This window comes from Rhinoderma darwinii, chromosome 5, assembly GCF_050947455.1.
Source record: "Rhinoderma darwinii isolate aRhiDar2 chromosome 5, aRhiDar2.hap1, whole genome shotgun sequence".
Classification (NCBI taxonomy): Eukaryota; Metazoa; Chordata; class Amphibia; order Anura; family Rhinodermatidae; genus Rhinoderma; species Rhinoderma darwinii.
Window position 1 is genome coordinate 13,842,173 of NC_134691.1, and position 20,365 is coordinate 13,862,537.

A 20,365-nucleotide genomic window follows, 5' to 3' on the forward strand; every position below is an offset into this window, starting at 1 on the left:
CCTCCTATTGATGTCAATGGGAGGTTGGAGACGGAAACGTAATTTTTTGGCACGGTTTCTGACGCATTTTCCACGTTAAAAAAAAGTGCCAAAAAAACACTGTGTGGACAGGGCCTTGGGGTTCCAGATTACTAACACTTTACTATAGAAGTCATTCTAAAAATGAATGTTAAAGACGACCTCTCCTGACATGTCTGTTTTAGCAAATACTTGTATTCCCCATTAAATAACAATTCTGGAACATATTTTCTTAGAACTCTGCATTGTACCGTTCCTCTGTTATTCCTCCTAGAATGTTATGAATTAATTGACAACTGGGTGTTACCATTCCCCTTGTCAGAGGGGCGTGTCCCTATACAGTCTCACTCTGTCAGCACTGATTGGACAGTGTCAGTCTGTGTAGTGACACACCCCCAACTGGTAACACCCAGCTGTCAATATATTCCCACATTTCTTGGAGGAATAACAGAGGAACGACACAACATAAAATTGTAAGGACAGATGCTCCTGAATACAATTATTTACTAAAACATATTCTAAATATATATACTGAAGACCCGCTTTCAATTTCACATCTCTGTCCATTATGTAATACGGGTACAAAACTCTTGTTATTCTTGGCTGTGTTATGGTTTTAACCTCTTCCAATTTTTATAAACAACCCTGATTAAGTACTGTAAATTTGATAAAGCCTCCTGATGACTGAGCTGTAATAAGTTCCTGTGGTCCAGAAGATGTCCTACTGCTTCGGGAATGCTCGGGACGCGGGCCAGGCCGGCAGCAGTTCATCTACTTGTCAACTTCATTAGACGCTGCCAAATGTGAACAGAACACAAAGGGTTGTAGGAGTCCCCCGCAGAGATGAAGGCGACCCGAGAATCACACTCAAACATCAATTAGGGTACGTTCACATGGCCGATTTTTGGCCCGTTAACGCCAGAAAACGGCGTTCTGTTCCGATGGGCCATTTTTTTACGCAGTCGTTTTGAAAAACAGCCGCGTAAAAAAACGGTCGCGAAAAAGAAGTGTAGCCCATTTCTTGGGACATTTTTGGAGCTGTTTTTCATAGACTCTATAGAAAACAGCTCCAAAAATGGCCGTAAAAAACGTGAGTTGCTAAAAAAAAACTTTAAAACAGCTCCGTATTTTCAGAAGTTACCCTAAAAGTTTATAAAGTACATACTAAATACTCAGGACCCTTCACATCAAGTCACATGCTCATTCTTTGTGACGTGCATTTAATAATATGAGTCACCTTGTACTTCTGGAAGGACGAAAGAGGAAAAATATTTCTAATATCAATATATTAATACTTCAATTGGCCATGGGTGGCGCTTAAAGGGTTTGTCCCATGACAACGCATTTTTTTTAACTTTTTTTTTTTAACTTTTATTAGCTGCCAATTAGAGGCCATAAAAGTGTGATAGGCTGGGCCCAACTTCTGAGATACTAAAAATTATAGGGAATGAGGGGCCCTAAGTCCCCTTTAGAATTGGCCCAAATGTTCAAGCACTTTCCATAGAAAGGAATGAGCTCATTGAAAACAGCCAAAATTGAGCTTCCAATGGTCCCCATTTATTTCTATGGAGAGTGGCTATGCATGCTCGGTCATCTCTCTGGCTAAACAACAGGGACTTGGGGCCCCTTGTTATCCCAGAGATTGGACCCTCTGTTATGTTTCTTACCCGAGTCTTAAGCCGCAATCGGTTTGGTGCTGGCAATACGGAGGTGCGGAGTCTAAGGAGTGTCCCCGTTCCCCACTCTTAAAGTGAAGCTAAACATTTGACAAACTTCTGACATGTCATAGTGACATGTCAGATGTTTGGATTGGTGGGGGTCCGAGCACTGAGACCCCCACCAATCGCTAGAACGAAGCAGCTGAAGCGTTCTTTTTCCGGAAAGCCGATGCATCAGAGTACGGGCTCATAGACTTCCTATTGAGTCCGTACACGATACATTTATTTCCGGAAAAAGCCGAACAGACACGAAGCGGCTGAGTGCTCATACGAACGCTTCAGCTGCTTCGTTCTAGCGATTGGTTGGGGTCTCAGTGCTCGGACCTCCACCAATCCACACTTCTGACATGTCACTATGACTTACCAGAAGTTTGTCAAGCATTTAGATTCACTTTAAATCCCCTCCAGGAGGTATAGACTTTACCGGGCGGATTCCCAGGTCGTAGTACTCAGAGGTAGTCACTGATTGGCGGTGGGGACGCTGCTGGGGGCTTTTAATCAGGGTCAAAGGCGAAGTCAGCGGTGCAGCCAAAGGGTCGTCAACAGCAGAGTCAGGGGACGTAGTCGGCGGACGGGTCATCGGGGGTCAAAACAAGGAAGGAGCAACACAACAACAGAATTGAAAAACAAGACCAGGTTCAAGGTCAAGATCAAGGTCAGGAACAACAAAATAGGTCGTCAAAGAATCCACAAGCGGTGGTTGGGTTCAGAGTTCAGTGGGCGCGAGTAGAAACACGAGGCAGGAGCGGGGCCAGGTGAGTAATATTCTCCCTGCCACAATTTTATGACCTGTTTAGTTCAATGGCCACAAATGTAAGGAAAGCATTGGCCTCTCAAAATCTAAAAATTTAGTGATGACCCAATATCCCCCCCCCCCCCCAATGTTACACTCACAGGGGTCCAGCACTCTACTATACAGCTCCTCCTATCTCAGCTTCCTGGGCCCCAGTGAGTGTTACATGGAAGTTAATGGGATATTGGGTTAATTATTATGTTCGTAGTTAAACTGTCTTCAAGTCTTTGACTTAGGGTTTACTAGTCTACATTTCACGTCTCCATAAAAAAAAAAAAAAGAAAAAGGAAGTTAAAGGAACACTCCAAGCAAAACTGGTACACTGCTATGCCTAGTGTTGGGTCTGAGGGGGCGGAGCATGACACAGACATTCAAAGAACACCAAAGAGGAAATCCCTGTGTCATGCTCCGCCCCCTTGTCCTGTACTAGAGATAAAACAATGTATTTGTGTTTCCTTATGGAAATGTGTGATGTCTGGGACCACGTCAGCAATGGTCAGATCTTCTATGAGTTGTAAGTCTGGCACAGTGCCAGTATGATGAACCTGTAAGGAGTATGTGAGCGGTAGAGCGCTGTTACTGACCTAGGACAGAAAAAGACTAGGCATTTAAAAAACTTTGGCACAGCTTGTTACAATGTATCAGTGTAGGGAGGAGCTATAAGACTAGAGCCCAGGACAGGAGAGACATTTGTGCTGCTGCTGTGTTTGCAGTTCTGTGTATGTTCTCCCTGCGTGTGCGCCAAAAGGCTCCACAGATCTCTATAGTCCTGACGCTTGCCAATGAGTGGCCTCTTATCTGAGCAGGTATTCGTTGGGATACACTTTTTTTTTTTTTACTGTATAGGTTTATGTCATTTTAAGAAACTTCTGATATGTTATGAAGAGATGTGAGAAGCTGCGAGAGCGGAGTATGGCCATAGTCTACGTACAGCAGAGCGTCTTGTTACTATGTAAAAGAGATAAAAATAGTAATAAAATTTAATTTTTCATTATCTGACCCCAGTAAATATTCATAGGCCCACATTTACACAGCAGCTTATACAAAGATTTGGCGTAAAATGCACCCAAAAAATTTTGCGAAAATTTGTGGAAAATCAGATCAAACTTTATTGATGGAGAATGTGTTCTCATTATATGATGATACAATAAAACCCCTTCACAGACCGTTTCCTCATTTTATATACATATATTTCTGCATAACAAGACAGATTAGCCATTCAGGATTTTAGGAAAGTTGGATGACAAAGTCAGAAACATGCACAATGTAACTAAGGAGCGACTGAATTCATAGAAAAGAACGACTAAGGGCAAATGTTCTCGATTTGCTCACAAGACTCTATAGTTATTCCTATAAAGTATATCAGATATAGCAGAGCTGAGTTTGTCATTTGGCACAGCTCGCTGAGAATTATTATGAGTTACCTGCGGTTTTACATAGTGTACCTACTGTATCATCTGACCTCTATGCGAAAACATAAAAAGTTAAATGAGTCGTTCAGCTCTGCTACATCTGTATACAGTAGATGCAACATAATAACTAGTGACGTGCAAGTTATCACATCCCCAGTGCTGCTTCCTATATGACAATGCTTAGTACAACAGTCAGGGTGTATTGCTGCACTCCATGCTGCTGTGCTGTTTACAAGGCGTGCCTGACCCACTCCAGACCCAGCCCCTCCAACCTTCCCCAGTGGGGTGGGGGGAGCGCTGGGTGGAGCAGCTCCATCCCCATATAACCCCCCACACTGAGCTGGCTGGATTAGTGAAAAAAAAAAAACACTGGAAGGAGAGAAAGCAGCATCTGGGGACACAGACACATCTCACTAGTGACAGGTAAGAGCTCCAGCTTACTGCAGGGTCTGGGGAACTACAAGTCCCAGCAACTAAATGTCCACTAAGGACCTACACACTGCAAAAAATATAAAGAAAATATGTCGTAAAGATACGTTAGGAGTTGTAGTCAGCAGCCACTTCTGTATTTACTGGGATTTGCCCACTGTAGATACTGGGACTTGTAGTTTCCCACTGTAAATACTGGGACTTGTAGTTCCCCAACATTTTGTTAGATGTCTCCAGCTTTCCTGAGGCTGCAGAACTACCATTCCCAGCAACTACATCTATATTGCCAAACTACAAGTCTCATTATTTGCAACATGACCTTGTTACTATGTAGCCAGCATTGTTTAGTTATTCTCGTGGATGTAGCAGTGCTGAACTTGTTTATACATCTTTGTGATTGAGCATCATTCATGAAGATGTATCAGAGTTACCTGTGGTCCGATGTAAATCTTGTTGTAGCTGTCGCCAGGAGTTGTATAGTATAACAGACTCGGCTCTGCTACATCTACAAGGGCCGCACACATTATGGATTGACCTGACGTGAACTCCTGTGTTGGAGATCCATCTATGACATGTCGGAAAAAGGAGAATTAACTTGTTGAAATGTCAGTTTTCTGAATAAAATCAGCGAGCGCCCCCTGCAGTCTGTTACCCTGGAGGCAGCATAGTTGTGCACAGCAGAGCAGAGTTCTACTTTATTTGTAGAATTGCCAGCTTATCAAATGGGCAGTACCCATGCAGTGCATGATACGGATGGGGAATAATCCAGTTGTGGTTTAAAGGGGCAGGCACATGTTTACCCGAGCACAACAGACATGGCCAGTCACGTGTAAATAAAGAGTGCCCCCCCCCCCCCCCCCCCTGTCCCTGAGATCATCAATTTGTATTTCCATCAATCTACAAAATGCCTCCGTTCTATCTGTCGGACAGTTTAATTTTGTTTATTGTTCCCTGTTATCAGCCATTTGAGGCCCCAAAGAGTCTGACTGTAGTGTTCTTTAATTTTAATATATTTCCAGTCCTGAGAACCTCTAAAAATATTTACATACATACAAATAATATTGGCAGCTTGAAAATGTTTAAATTCCTCAATATTTTCAAGATCTGTCCTTGCTTGCTGTGAATAAAACCACATTGTTTATTTTTAGAGATTGAAAATCTGTCCTGCACACACAGAGGAAGGTTTGCTACAATGTATCAGTGTACAATAAATGTTCTGTGAGCACAGCAGCAGCACAAACCTCTCTCGTATCCTGATAGTTTGTGACAATGTATCAGTGCAGGTAAAATGTATCAGCCTGGAGACCTGACTGTTTATCTCACAAAGGATTGTCTAGACTGGATACAATTGTAACACACCCTCAGCTGTGAGAAGTAATAACTCTGTACGGGTTGTCCGCCTTTATATGTAAACAAAAATATTCCCATTCACTGACCGTAGCAAAGATCTAGAAAATGGTCGGGAATTAAAACACAAAGTATATTAAAAAAGTTGCAAACATTTTCATTATATAATAATTACGCTTCATTTATATGACTAGAGTATTTGCAGTCCTATGTAAAATCACATGATATCATCGCACATGGTGCCAAATGACAACCTCCGCTCATCTCAGGGATATATTGATGCTATAGTAAAGGCAATACGAAGAAGAATAGTAGTAAAGGCAAAATCGACCGGTCAGCAAGTAGGTAACATCAGTCAGAAAATATCAAAACAAGTCTTTATATTACTTGACATCCCCAGATTATAGGCCGGTTTACTGTAGCAGTGCACTGTACGGCGACGGTTTGGGACAGATTCTGTGCTAGCTGATGTCTGTATCTCCCTCTGTTGGTTGCTCCGTCCACCAGGTGCACTTTCTTTTTGGTTTGGTCACTGCAGACAAGCTGGGGGCCCTACCTCTATTTTCCCCAGGTACTCACGTTGACTACTGAGGAATTCAGGATCAGGCCGTCTCTCTCTCTGATGCAGATTCTGTTGCAGGCCAGTTCTCTCCCTGCAAAGCTTCTGTTGTAGCTGACTGTCTCCCTCTGTGTAAGGCAGCTCTTGTAGCTGACTGTCTCCCTCTGTGTAAGGCAGCTCTTGTAGCTGATGGTCTCCCTCTGTGTAAGGCAGCTCTTGCAGCTGACTGTCTCCCTCTGTGTAAGGCAGCTCTTGCAGCTGACTGTCTCCCTCTGTGTAAGGCAGCTCTTGTAGCTGACTGTCTTCTCTGTGTAAGGCAGCTCTTGCAGCTGACTGTCTCCCTCTGTGTAAGGCAGCTCTTGCAGCTGACTGTCTCCCTCTGTGTAAGGCAGCTCTTGCAGTTGACTGTCTCCCTCTGTGTAAGGCAGCTCTTGCAGTTGACTGTCTCCCTCTGTGTAAGGCAGCTCTTGTAGCTGACGGTCTCCCTCTGTGTAAGGCAGCTCTTGCAGCTGACTGTCTCCCTCTCTGCACATCCCCTACCTTACAATATAACGGCAGAGCTTGTAGATGAGCCTTATTGTTTATGAGGGGCTTGTGTACATAAGTATCGGGGTATAAGGGGTATCGGGCTGAATTTAGCACTGAGTAAATAAGTTGTTGGGAGCTGCTACATGGACAGATACTGTGTATATGGTGCTGTAGAGCCAAATACTCCCACAATGCAATGCTGCAAGTAGATAAAGCACATCCCAGAAAAACTCTGGCAGTGGAGACATTATTGTCTCTCCTGCCTAAGCTTTACTGCACCATTATTCACACTGCACAGCTCTTTCAGCAATATGGCTCATGGATGAAATCCCTGCAGAGGTCCCTCTGTAGACATAATACAGACTGCTGAGGCCTGCACTCTGCTTATAGATTCTCGGGGTAACACAAAGAAACTTAAAGGAACACTCCTAGTAGAACTGATACATTGTATTATGACTAGTGCAGGGCCTGAGGGGCGGAGCATGACACAGGGATTCTGTCCTTGGTGTTTGAATTCAAGTGCCATGCACCGCCCCCTCAGGGCAGTACGAGGCATAACAGTGATTACCCGGAGTATCCCTTTCATTTCCGGCAAACATGTGCCATTTAAGAGGATCTCTCGCACCTATAAAGGAAAAAAAATAACAATGTACTCTCTTTTATCTTCACCTATTCACTAACAATGTGGATCAAAACACAGGTTCTTGAAATCAATGCCCCCCCCCCCCTCTAATTGACAATATAATGAGAATAAGCGGTAACCTGTAATAAACGTCAGTGCACTGGCGCCATCTGTAGGAAGTAGGTGGAACTGCAACAAAAGAAAACCTGCTCTGTATTAGTTCTTACCTGAGGTTTAACCTGCATTGACTTTTACATAAGGTTTGAGAAATCCTATTCACACCACGCAGCCAGAAAACCACAGTTTGCCCTACGTGTTACGGTTTTGTTGCAGATTTTCAACGAATTTCCCTATTTATAACTGGACTTGCAGGAGTGGATGTGGTTTCCATTGCAGCAGTTCCAAATCTACAGAGAAGGCACATGCCGGATGCGGATTGCAAAATAATATGCTACAAAAAATAAAGGAAGTCTCTGCCGCTGCTGCTGAGATTTTGGACTGCTGAGCAATTGAATGATTTATATAGAGTGAAATGTCAGATATTAATGGTGATACCGGACGAGAAGATCATGATGAGAATGGACAGTACGGCACACAGTATGGCCAATACACTGCAATATTAGATGTCTATGATAAACCGCAAAATTCCTTTAATCCGGCATCCTGTAATCTGGAAAGTCTGATAATCTGGCAACGTTTCCTGGACAGAACTGCAATTTAATGTGTCACTTCACAAGACCAGTATCAGAAGAATGTGATCGTAGCAGATTTTGTGTTCTGTACCCTTACAAAAGCGTTTTATTTTTCTATAACCTTCCGATAATCCAGAATATTTGACAATCCAGCACCTATCAGGGCCCAGTGAGACGTAGAGGAACAAACAACTCTTATTGTGGGGCTATGGACTAAGATACAAGAAACCGGCCAGATTACCTGCCTTTTAATCATGAGGATTGTGGGGGGCCCTATGATCCAGGGAATACAGACATTTATAATACGGGAGTTATAATGTGGCAGAGGGGCCATTCAGCCCCCTCATATACCAGGGCCCGGTGCGACTGCATCTTCTGCACCCCCTATAGCTATGCACATAGAGAGAACAGATCGGCTGTCATCTGTCGGCAGCTCACTTCTATACTAGCACAGCTTCAGCAGTTTGGCTGTCGATCCCATTAGTGGAGAATTCCCATGTGCCCCATTATAGGGGCAAACACAGGATATATAAAGGGGGGATTTCCAGCCTGCTGCTTCCCATTATATTGACTGTCCAGGAATTTACAGATGATTGGTAACCCTAGTTAACACCTAATATTCCTAGTGATTTGTTAGGTTTAGGGCAGAATTTAGAGCAATTTTTTTTTTATAGAATTTTCTTGTTTTCGGATAGAGAGTTTCCGGTACCTTTGTTTCCGTTCACGCAGTCAGTTACATTATAATATTCTGTTTGCCTGCAGCCACCACTAGGGGGAGCTCCCTGCATAGAGATTTATACAGCTCCCATTGAACCCAATAATAAGTCATTATTCAATGGTGGCAGCAGAAAGACGCTTCTCATGAACTGTTGAGAGGAGTGGGATGATTACAACCCCTAAATAATACTTGACATGTTCTGCTGTCACCCGATAATGGGGTGTGGAGTAAACTAAGCATTGAAGTGGACAATATTATAGTTACATCGGGGTGGCTATAGAGGGAGCAGAGGTTGAGGTCAAAGGTATAGGTAAGCCGATGCAGCTGCTATGGGGCCCATAAGGTAGGCCCCCGACTCTCCCCTAGCTCTTTTATAATTTATCTAGAGTGAGAATTGTATATGAGGTGAGCGGTATAGATTTACACAAGGTCCCAGGATATATCCCATGGATATTATACTTCAAACCATTGCAGATATCTAAGCCGTGCAGGGTTTGTGGAAAGCTGGGCGAAAAACATTTATGTAAGGATTGAAACGTAACTTTCTAGTCTTATAGGGTGTTGTGCTACGTTACACTATAGATTTCTAAGCCATTCAGGCTCTTTGGAAAGCTGGGTCTATATTTCGACACTATATTCTGTTAGTCCGACATGCAGAACGTGTAAGAAAAGGAAGAAAATCACAGACTGAAGTGTCTATTTTTTTTTCCTCCAGACGTTTATTCGCCTGCGTCTTCCATAAATCCAGGTGTAATCATTAACCCCTCTAGTTCACGGTGTTCCTCCACTCCTCCATGTGTTCTTATATATTTACAAGGTTTGTCACAAGACCTGTTAAATGTTATAGGCCAAGGGTGAGGAATCCGCTGACGGTGCAGCGTCACATCTTCAAGGTGTGTCCTACTGAGTAAACAGGTTCTAAGTCACATGGAAGTGGAATACAGATGTAGCAGAGCTGAAGTTGTCTTTTTATGTTCAGAGCAGGTTCACCTTTAATAACAATTCATATCTAGGGAACATTGAGTCACTCTGTACATACAGGACACAACTTGTCTATTACGGGAAGGCCACACGGTGCGGCCACGTTGCGTTAATGTTGAGTTTTTAAACCACAGCAAGTCATTTTTCAATAGAAGTCAATGGTGAAATGTTGGTTATGGACAGACGGCTGCTATTATATTACAATGTGCTTTTTGTGCGGTTGACGCATCTTCATAATGTCCGACCACATGCGGTTAACGACCGCGCTGCCAATGTTGTTACTGAACTGCTTGCGTTTTTGCTAACAGTTCTGCAATGTATATTATCGAACTATATACAGGAAGCGCCTAACAAACTTCAACACGGGTGAAAACGATGTCCATAAACAAGTGCGTAAAAACCTGCAACAGAACTGCAGCATTACAGAGACAAAAAAACACAAGTGGTTGCCATAATGCGGTCTTCAAACGCAACAAAACCGCAAAAAAAATATGCGCCAAGGACGCACAGCGTGGCCTTACCCTAATTGATCCCGGGTTACTGCCCGTATAATACTGCAGAACTGCACTCACTATTCTGCTGATGCAGTCACTGTGTACATACATTACATTACTTATCCTATACTGATCCTGAGTTACAGCCTGTTTTATACTCCAGAGCTGCACTCACTATTCTGCTGGTGGAGTCACTGTGTACATACATTACATTACTGATCCTGTACTGATCCTGAGTTACATCCTGTATTATACTCCTGAGCTGCACTCACTATTCTGCTGATGCAGTCACTGTGTACATACATTACATTACTGATCCTGTACTGATCCTGAGTTACATCCTGTATTATACTCCAGAGCTTCACTCACTATTCTGCTGGTGGAGTCACTGTGTACATACATTACATTACTTATCCTGTACTGATCCTGAGTTACATCATGTATTATACTCCAGAGCTGCACTCACTATTCTGCTGGTCGAGTCACTGTGTACATACATTACATTACTTATCCTGTACTGATCCTGAGTTACATCCTGTATTATACTCCAGAGCTGCAATCACTATTCTGCTGGTGGAGTCACTGTGTACATACTGTATCTCTTTATTTTATAGAAATTTACAAAACATAAACTGAAAAACAAATACATAACTAATTCCATATAACCAAAAAGTCACAACCAAATTCTTATAAACAAATTTTCTTATATACATCTCTGTATATGAGAAGAGAAAACTATACCAGACCCGGCCACACACACCCCACTCTTATATACTTACATCTACACTTCATCCGAAACTAAACAATAACTAGAATATATACAAACATCATATAAACGTAATCAAAAGTACTAACAGAAAATCCCCCGACCCGCGTCAACCAAGGGCCTAAAGAAACAACATAATAATGATGATAATAATCAAACAACATAATAATAGCAAATAAAATAATAATAATAAACAAAACAATCCAATCCAAAATATAATAATACTAATCCAAATATTTTTATTTATTTTTTTTGTATTTTTTTTAAATCACACTATACACATCCTGACTTTCCTTAACCTTACCCTTCTTACCTAATCTCCACCACCCCAGCCAGCATCTCGCCTCATGTCCTCTCACGTCCGCATAGTCCAGATGCTGGCCCCCACCACCACACCCAACACCCCAGCCCAGCCCCCCGCCCCATGTCCTACCATGTCCGCATAGTCCGGGGCTGGGTCAGGCACACCCCCCCCGACCCCCCTCCCAACCTATCTATTAACCCCCTTAAGTCTATCCCTATTCTAACAACATATTTACAATATAATACAATACACATCACCAACTTGTCCAAATACCAAACCATATACAAAATACACCGTACCCGAAAGCACCAAGTTCGGTCGCTTGTAAACCTTTTTCCTGCCATTTCAATCCTAAACAAAACAAAAATCTTCCTGTGCTTACCTAGCCCATCACCAGATAGAGGGAAGGGAAAGCCCCCCACCCAGCACCCCCCCAGAGGCCAAGGTACCACGTCCACCACTGCACCCTCCCTATCGCTTGCCCTATCTCCTTACCCTATTACTAGCCCTTTTCTTGACCCTAATGAAAGCTGACCCTATGCTGACCCTCACCTTTCCCTTATTCCGAGCCCTATCGCTATATTTTTTTATTGGTGCCTCAGCGGAACGCAGACCCCCACCTCCAGTTGAGCACCGGTGACGACCCCCCCTCCCTCATGAAGGCAGACACATTAAGGCACCCAAAAGGAAAAGCCCCTCCAAAGACGAGAGGCTTTGGATGCTCCCAATCTGCCGACCTCCAAAGAATGCACCTTCACCAGGTCACCCATGATATTGCTAACAACCTCATCCACTAGGAGGATTTTCTTCTGGGTAGAAACTAGACATCGTGCATTCCACATAAAGTGCCTGACCACTATACTGACTAGAAACAAGGTGCAATGGTCCCTACCACCGAGGTCTCCGAACACGCCATAGACCCACCCAGCATAGGAGAGGCTGGTTAGGCCTGGCCAACCAATGGATGCTCCCACCCTTTTGTGTACCTCTGTATTGAAAGGGCAATGAAGCAGGAAATGCTCCATGCTTTCCAGTACTCCGCCGCACTCCTCCCGGGGGCAATCCCGATCATCAGAGCTTCTGCACTTTAGATTGCCCCTCACATACAGTCTCCCATGGAAGCACCGCCAAGCCAGATCCCAAAACTTCTGGGGAATCCTCGCTGAATTTAAAAGTTTTAATCCCACCCCGAGGTCACTACTTGGGTAGTCTTTGAGCGCCAGGGGCTTCTGGAAGTGGGTCATCAGGACCCTCCTGTCAAGAAATTTTCTCGACATGGTCCTGATCTCCCACACCTCCAGACCCCACCGGCGAACAATCTTCAGCGCCAGGGTGGCATAATCCGGGAGATGTCCGTGAGGTGTACGCAGGTCTTTCACTTGCCCTCCTCTCTCCCATTCCTGGAAGAAAGGCCGAAACCACCCCCTGCAGGAGGATATCCACCAAGGAGCCCTCTCTTGCCAGAGGTTTGCCAGGTTGATCTTAACAAAGGTGTTCACTAGGAACACCATCGGGTTAACCATACCTAACCCGCCTAGTGTCCTTGGTAGGTAAGTAACCTCCCTCTTGATTAGGTTGAGCCTGTTCCCCCATAACAGCTGGAAGAACAGGCTATAGACCCGGGTCCAGAGAGGTTCTGGCAAGATGCACACACTGCCCAGGTAAAGCAACATGGGCACCAGGTAGGCCTTGGCCAAGTGAACCCTTTCCCTCTGGGTTAAGGACCAACCCTTCCATTGGTCGACCTTCTGGGCAACTAGATTCAGCCTATCCTCCCAGTTCTTCTTGGGGTAATCACCCGGGCCAAATTCGACTCCTAAGATCTTAGCAGACCCCTGAGGCTCTGGAAGGGTGTCCGGGAGATCAAAACCAGGATCTCCTCCTCCCAGCCAGAGACTTTTGCACTTATCCCGGTTGATCTTGGACCCAGATGCCAATGAGTAACGCTCCACTTCCGACATCACCCACTCTGCCTCCCCTCTCGAGGAGATAAAAATGGAGACGTCGTCTGCATACGCAACCACCCTCTGAGTGGCCTCCGGCCCCTCCAGGCCGGCCCCGACTCCCGCCAATGGCCCACGATCGATCCTTTTAAGAAAAGGATCAATTGCGAATGCATATAGCAAAGGGCTCAAGGGACAACCCTGGCGGACACCAGACCCAACCTCAAAGGGGGTTCCAACCCAACCGTTCACCAGCACAAAAGTCTCAGCCCCAGTGTATAAGGTCTGTAGCCAATTGACAAACCCCCCCAGTAGGCCGTACCTCAGAAGGACCTACCAGAGGTACTCGTGATCCACTCGGTCAAAAGCCTTGGCCTGGTCCAAGGACAGGATGTACCCCTCCCACCGACCAGAATTTCCCTGCTCCACTGCCTCTCTGACACTGAGGACAGCACTAAATGTGCTGCGGCCTGGAACAGAGCAATGCTGGAGCGGCGAAAGGAGCCGGGATGCAAACTTCACCAGCCGATTAAACAGCATCTTTGCGAGAACCTTTCTTTCCGTATTGAGCAGCGCTATGGGACGCCAATTCTCAATACGGGTTGAGTCTTTACCCTTCGATAAAACGATCAAGGCCGACCTCCTCATTGACATTGGCAAAGTACCCGAGGAAAGGCACTCATTAAACACCTCAGTCAAGAGGGGAACTAGGGTTCCTTTAAAAGTCTTATAAAACTCGGATGTAAAGCCATCCGGCCCTGGTGATTTTTTGAGGGCAAGCCCATCAATCGCCAATCCCACTTCCTCTTCCTTGATCGAGTCTATCAAAACACCGAGAGAGGGGTCTACCCCTGGCTCAGGGATGGTTTCAGCCAGGAAAGCCGACATCTCGTCTCACTTTGGATCTTGCTTCCCCAAGAGGTGCGAGTAGAAGGATCTGACGACCTCCAAGATCCCTGATTTGGATCTCTTCAGAGATCCTGTACTATCAATCAGTCCTGTCACAACCTTACGACTCACTGACATCTTACAGTTCCTGTAGGGGGTCGGGCGAGCGGTACCTCCCGAAATCCCTCTCAAGAACTAAAGATGTGTGCCTATCATACTGACACCTCCTGAGCAAAGCTTTCACCACGGAGATCTCCTCCCCACTACCCCCGGTTGAGACCAGATGTTCGAGTTTCCTCCTCAGTTCCTGATATAGGCGGTACCTACTCATGGACCTGAGGCTCGAGAGCCTGCGGAAAAATCCTGCCACCCGGACTTTAAACAACTCCCACCACTCAGACTTAGTACCACTGAGATCCAATAAAGGTACCTGGCTCTGAAGAAAATCCTCAAAGGCCTGTCTTATCTCCGCTTCTTCCAAGAGAGTAGAATTCAGCCTCCATATAACTCTTCCCATCTGGAGGGAAATAATCATACAGTGATCGGAGAACTCCACCTCAACAACGGACACTGGTGAAGAGATGGCTTCCTCCTTCAAAAAAAACCTGTCTATCCTAGACCTACAACTACCTCTACGATAGGTGAAACCCGAGTGGCCTGGGGTATGCCTGATGTGGATATCCACCAGGCGAGCATCGCTAACTATATTTTTTAATGCTACACTATCATAGGTCAATTTTTTATCTCCGGAACCTCCTCTATCTCGGGGCCTCACGACAGTATTGAAGTCCCCTCCAAAGATAACTTGTCGACCTGAAAAAAGGAAAGGCTTAATCCTCATGAAGAGACTTTTACGGTCCCATTTGCTCTGGGGTCCATATATATTGATTAATCTTAATTCCAGTCCCCTCATGAGGACATCTAAGATCAAGCACCTCCCCATTTCTAACTCAATCATCCGTCGGCATGTTACCGGTGCGGTGAAAAGGACCGCCACTCCGCTATAGGGCTCAGCCGCAAGAGACCAGTAGGAGGGCCCGCGTCGCCACTCCCTCCTAGATTTAACGACGTCTGCCAAAAGTGACAGCCTGGTCTCCTGCAAAAACAAAATGTCGGCTTCAACTCGGCCAAGAAAATCAAAGGCTGCAAATCTCGCCCTATCTGACTTAATGTTGGCAACGTTAATTGAAGCCAGCGTCAACAGAGTGGGTGCCGCCATCATGGATGTTTGAGTTAGACGGCTTTCTTCTTCCCACCCCCCCCCCCTCTATCTGATGAGGACCCCCCTTCTTTGCCTCGCTTCTTGCAAACTGAGGAGTCCATACTCACCACCCTATTCCCATCTTCATCCCCAAGTTCCGGGTCAACCTCCCCCTCTGGGGGCAACGGCCCCTGCAGCAGGGGAGGCTCAACGACTCTAGGGTGCCCTACTATGCCCTCCCTCTTAGTATGAGAGGCTGGAATGTCCACGAGAGCATGGTATCGATCAGTAGAGCGCACCAGGGGGTACAGGATTTACCTTCCTGGGCCAGGGCGGGGCCAGATGTATTTGGCCCTTGGGTTTTGCCCGGTGTCCCTTTTGCTGTAGGCTGAGTCCTCTCTTCCTCTCCCACACTTTCATAGTGGGAGGACTGAGAGTCCTCAGCCCTCTGCTCCCTTTGGATCCTCCTCATCTCCTCGTTCAATTCGGCCTCCCCAGGGGCATCCGCTTCAGGGGGGGCATCCAGATCCGAATCAGAGGTCGTCCCAGTTTCCTGGAGCGCCCTCCGAATCCTCTCCTTCCTTCGCTTCTCCGCCCTTCTCTGGCGAGAAGGGGGACCCTTCTTTGCATTCTTCCCTTGCCCCTGTGCCCCATCGTCCCTGCCCGCACCCTCACCCACGGAGGCCTCCCTCCTCTCATCCTCTGCAGGTTTGGAACAAGCATTGACAACAGAGCGAGGACACCGACTGAACTAGTGACCTAAGTCACCACACAGGTTGCAGCGAATACGGTCACACGATGCGGCTAGATGACCAATCCCCCCACAATGAGCACACTTCTGCACCTTGCAGCCTGCACTCAAATGTGAGGGGTCGCCACACCGGTGACACAACTTCGGCTGACCCTGGTAGAAGACAAGGATCCGATCTCTTCCCAGGAAAGCAGACGATGGTATGTGGGACACCGTCTGTCCCAGACGCTTTAATTTAACCATGAACGTCCAGGCCCCTGACCAGATGCCAAACTCATCCATGTTCTTCCGTGGCATCTCTACTACCTCTCCGTACCTTCCCAACCAGGTCATGATATCAATACAAGAGAGTCACTCGTTACGGGCAAGAACGGTCACTCTCTTGGGACCACTTTGGCGAGAAATTGCTTGTGCAGCAAAGTCTCGCCAGCCAGGCTCGTCCTTCATCAGCTCGTAGTTCCCCCAGAAGACCTCAAGGCCCCCTAGGTGAACAAAGCTGATGTCGAACTCGACCCAGCCATGAGGATGTATCAAGGCAAAGATGTCACTCGCCTTGAAGCCCATCCCCAGCAGCAGCTCCACCACCCTCTTTCTGGGAGGGCACGCATCATTGCCACGCCACCGGAGACGGACCACATTCCTCTTGGCTACAGCCTGCCCGGCTGTTGGGAGCGACCACTGATCTCCTCGTTGCTCTCGGAAGGCATTTAGACCATATCTGTCTATCCAGAAAGACAGGTCCTTCTGCACTCCCCCTATGGTTAGGGTTTGCTTTCCCTCTCTAAAAGCGTCCAAGAGACGTTGTTGCAAGTTACCGTCCCCGGACCTTGAGGATGAAGATGAGTGGGCCCGCTGTCTCCCCGCTGCCACACCAGCATAAGACCTGCCGGATGTCACAGCAAGAGGAGCGCCAGGCCCATTGCCCCTGGTTGATACCCCATCCCCACCACCCACCACCTCACCACCTACAGACACAGCACTCAACACCCTATTACCAGCAGACACTCCAGCAACTTTATTTAAAGGCACTTGCATACCCCCAGCACTTTTCACATCCACAACTATTTTATTTAACCCACCAGGTCCCCCTGCAGTCATCCTTCCGGCCAGGCCTGGTTCTATATTATGTATTTTTTATGTACATTTTGTGTGGGTAAACATTGCTTCAGTCTCCGCATCATCAGGCACCTTTGCAGGGACGCCACCAGATGTTATAAGCGATGTCCCCGCTGTGCCCTCCGCCTCATTAACCTCCATCTGTTCTATGCGCTGAACATTTTTGGGAAAGGGGCCACTGTCGCCCCCGACGCCAGCAGCTCCCTTCTCGCCTACACCGCTTTTCAGCGATGCGAACGAAGGAGCCACTGACGTCACTGGAGCCGCCTCCGGCGCCGGACCACTCCCCCCTCCCACAGGAGGAGTGGCCAACAGAGCCGGAGCCCCCACTGTGACCGTCCTTGTCCGGAACGTCTGACGGCTTTACTGCGACACCGACAGACTTCATACACCACATCTGGTTTCTGGTTTACCCGTTCTCCCGACCCCTGACTCGCATTAGAGACCAGTTTCCCGGGCTCGCCATCCACCGGACACGGGGACACACCCCCTGGCGTCACCAGGCCGCCATCACCGCCCCCTTTGCAGGGGTTGGCGTCCGGCGCCATTTTGACCACCACGTGTTCTAATGCCGGACCCATAACACTCTCCCCGCATTCCTGCCCCAGCCCCACTGCAGAGGCTTGAGCTCGGGGTCTTGCGGGACCTGTGCCCTGATCCTGACTTTCATCAGGCTCAGAGCACAGGAAGGATCTTGCTGTATACACCAGTTTAAATGAACCTTTAGCAGATTTTTTTTCCTTTTCCTTTTTTTTCTTTTTCTTTTCCTCCTCTGCGGGTAACTCTGCACCGAAACAGAATCCCTGGAAGGATACCGGCGACTCCACATTACGGATCTGAGTGAGTAATCCTGGAGGCCACTCACTGTCAGTTTCAAAACACTCCTGATTTCTCCCAGCTGTGTGTCCACCCTCCTCCTCCTCACTGCTCCTGGGTGCCTCAGAATCTGTGCCTTCTCTGGACTTTACATTTTCAATCTCCATTTTCTCCCCCACATTTTCCTTTGCTGTGTCTGGGGCTCTGCTGTCTTCCTCCATGCTTTCTATTTTTATAGATGCTGCCATCTCGGCAAACCTCTCTTCGTTTTTTAATTTTTCTCCAAACACCCCTCCGCCTGCCACAATCTCATCTCGTCTCTCTTCCACTTCTTTTATTTCCTCCAACAAGGATTTCACATTTAAACGGTATCGGGACCTCTTACCACCTGAGGCCTTTGCAGCCCTTCCTCTGGCGACCGCCAAGTCCGCACAGAGCGACTTCCTGAGGTCTCGATACTCCTCCAACCGCATAGCCAGACGGGAGCTGAAGTTCTCCACTGTCTCTCCGGTCCTCAGCTGTCCCCATTCCTCCACATGACTGCCATCGAAATGTCCGGACAGTGCTGGTCCTTCTCCAGACGACAACACCTCTATCACCCTGCCGGACCGCGTCTCCATACCCTTATCCAGGGTTCCAGCCTCGGGGGGGGCCAGGACAGCCTTGCCCCGAGATTATCTCCTCACCCCTGAGACCGTTTGCATATTCCCAGCCAGCTGGGATGACCCTCTACCCCCCGCTGGCATGCTCCGGGAGGTAGAGGTCTGAGGCTCCATCCTAGGATGGAACCCCCCTCAGGGTACTTTCCAAGCCCAGGCAGATGTTATGAGGCCTGGGCACATAGGATAAGGAAAGTCCCTGGATCTAAGGCCTGCAGGGAAGTCTCAGCAGCTCTCTCCACACGTCCTACTCCACCCACTCCAGAGCTGCACTGACAATTCTGCTGGTGGAGTCACTGTTTACATACATTACATTACTTACTCTGTACTGATCCTGAGTTACATCCTGTATTATACTCCAGGGCTGCACTCACTATTCTGCTGGTGGAGTCACTGTGTACATACATTACATTACTTATCCTGTACTGATCCTGAGTTACATCCTGTATTATACTCCAGAGTTGCACTCACTAGTCCATTGGCTTCAGAGCCGGAAATTCCCAGCATTCCCAGCTTGTTCAGTGTCTATCTGTATGTTCAATTGTATAATCATGTCTAGTTATTGGGTCATGTTGGGGGTTGTAGTTTTTTATGCATAGAGTATATTAGAATTATATTCTGGTCATGTTGGGAGGTGTAGTGTCCGCCATCTATTTGGATTGTTCCAGTCCTTGCTCTCACTTCCTTTCTTTGCCAGTTTGTTACATTCCCTTGATACATGTTGGATCTCAGAGATTCGTCTCCATGCTTCTTTTATTATCCCGGATTGTGCTGGATCATTGCCACATATTTGTTCCTTTTTTTTTCTGGTTTGCTGCAGATTTTAATAAAAAACTTTGACATTTTTGTATTTCCAAAAGCTGAAAATGTCTCATCAGCCCCTTCCATGAAGTCTATGGATGAAGAGATTTACACCTTGTTTCAGGATTGTATTTGGGTCCAAGTTTCTTCCCTAAACAGATCTGTATATTAGAGTATTAAAGACGAGGAGGGAGATTGAGACCCCCTGGCCCCCGGGCTTAGCAGAGTATTCCGCCAAATGACATTAAGGTCTATGGGAACGCACTTGGCTGTTTCCATAAATCCCACAGACTACAATGAAAGTGCCCTGCACGCTCCTGCTTCCCCTCATACTGGATGCAGGGGAGGAATTTAACAGTGCAGTAGGGGTAATGAAACCCCCGTTTTTCTGATAATGTGATTTGTTGGAATACCGCATTAAAATGCATTAGAGAGGATTTGTCTTGAACGAAAAGGTTGTACAGTAATAGAAAAATATGGAAGCTTTATTCCAGGTTTTACAGCTCCATTAAAGTGAATGTGGCTCAGCCGCAGTACCACACACAACCTGTGGACAGGTAAAAGTAGTTATATTCTTGTCCATAGGGGGCAGTATTATAGTAGTTATATTTTTGTCCATAGGGGGCAGTATTATAGTAGTCATAGTCTTGTATATAGGAGCAGTATTATAGTAGTTATATTATTGTATATAGGAGCAGTATTATAGTAGTTATATTCTTGTATATAGAGGGCAGTATTATAGTAGTTATATTCTTGTATATAGGAGCAGTATTATAGTAGTTATATTCTTGTATATAGGAGCAGTATTA

At 46.5% G+C, this 20,365-nt stretch overlaps 1 protein-coding gene across 1 annotated transcript in view; it reads left to right on the forward strand.

The window, feature by feature from the left end:
- Positions 1 to 4,300: 4,300 nt before the first annotated feature.
- Positions 4,301 to 20,365, forward strand: part of NDRG1 (N-myc downstream regulated 1) — a 69,782-nt gene continuing 53,717 nt past the window's right edge. Inside the window, exon 1 of the mRNA XM_075827957.1 lies at positions 4,301 to 4,364. The gene's annotated coding sequence lies outside the window, so the exon portion shown is untranslated. The remainder of the gene's footprint in view (positions 4,365 to 20,365) is intronic.